Genomic DNA, 1,318 nt, shown 5'->3' on the forward strand with positions numbered 1-1,318 from the left:
ACATTGTTTCTACAAGATTTTTTGAAAATTTTTTGACCCATTTTGGCTGTCCTGGCAATTCCTCTGCCTAGGTAAATGACTCCTTTTACTTGACGATACCTCCATCTCGTACGACAACATAGTGCGGCAATATTTCCATATATAAAGCCATGGGTTCTAGAGAAAAATCAACTAGAGAACCAAAAGGGTATCCCCTTCAACGATGATGCGTTCAAAATATCACAGTGCATAAATGAGCAACGTGAGCAAGTTGTATGAATTTATGAGCTGCCAACATAGGGTAAAGGAGGCTATCAATAATGTTTGAATAGTCATATTCAACACCAGTAGCTTTGATCTTCTTGCAACATTTTGCATCCCTTTTCAATATTACTTTCTCAAATGATCTTGCTCTTTTGCTATTCTATCCTGATTTTGATGTTTCATTTGAATTTGCCACTTTAATGGCTTAAACTCATGACTTGATCCTTTCCATAGCTGTGGGTGAATCTTTTCATGTGGAACAAGGTCAACCTATAGTATGTGTTCAAATAAAAGTAGTTATGCATGCAATCAATAACAATTTCAGCAACGACATGGACTCAAACTCAATGAAGCCATAATGTTTTGACTTCCCAAACTTTCCAATCAAGGCAATTCACAATCGTTTGATTACCCCAAATTGGCTAATGAAACCTCTCACTGGGTCCTTGAAAATTCCATGTGGTATGTACCCAATATACATAACAATGGGTTTCTTTTCTTTTTACTGACTATTAGATATATTTCCTTTGTTTGTTTTATTATAAGAACATACTAAACTTGGTTTATATTGTTTCCCTCTAGAGGTCAAAAAGCATCTATACCAATTGTCTCATCGGCCCTTTCCTTTGCCCTATTACCCATTTTGCACTTTAAGTGTCCAATAAGCCATAGAAGAAGTGTCAAGGGTGAAGGGTGAGCCTTAATCCCAATATTTCCATTTCAGTAACTCGATCCACAGTTATAAGCATCATATATTCTATATCATCTCCTTGTATCTCAAACACAATAAAATTATATATTCATAACAAATTGACTTGATATAGCTATAGATGGAAGATTGTGGTCTCAAAACAAGAATGTCCAAGGGTCATAAAATATGAATATGTGCAGTTGTTGTAAGTGCATCTATTGCAATCAACTCCCAGTTTTGCTTCCATCTAATCAAACAAAGGACCCATGTATTCTATCTGCAGGTCATGCACATGACTAGTTAAATCATTGTCCCCTGAAGCTAGAGAGAAAACAAGGTCGGTGTAAATGTGCCTCAACAACTTTTCATTTGTCCTTTCCCAAA

The 1,318-nt window shown here is 36.0% G+C and overlaps 1 pseudogene; it reads right to left on the reverse strand.

Moving 5' to 3' along the window:
* Positions 1-211: 211 nt before the first annotated feature.
* LOC149153533 (uncharacterized) lies at positions 212-885 on the reverse strand (annotated as a pseudogene).
* Between the last annotated feature and the right edge of the window lie 433 nt (positions 886-1,318).

Source organism: Pinus tabuliformis, chromosome 9, assembly GCF_031772625.1.
Source record: "Pinus tabuliformis cultivar Carrire ecotype Pingquan chromosome 9, CPIR1, whole genome shotgun sequence".
Taxonomy (NCBI): domain Eukaryota; kingdom Viridiplantae; phylum Streptophyta; class Pinopsida; order Pinales; family Pinaceae; genus Pinus; species Pinus tabuliformis.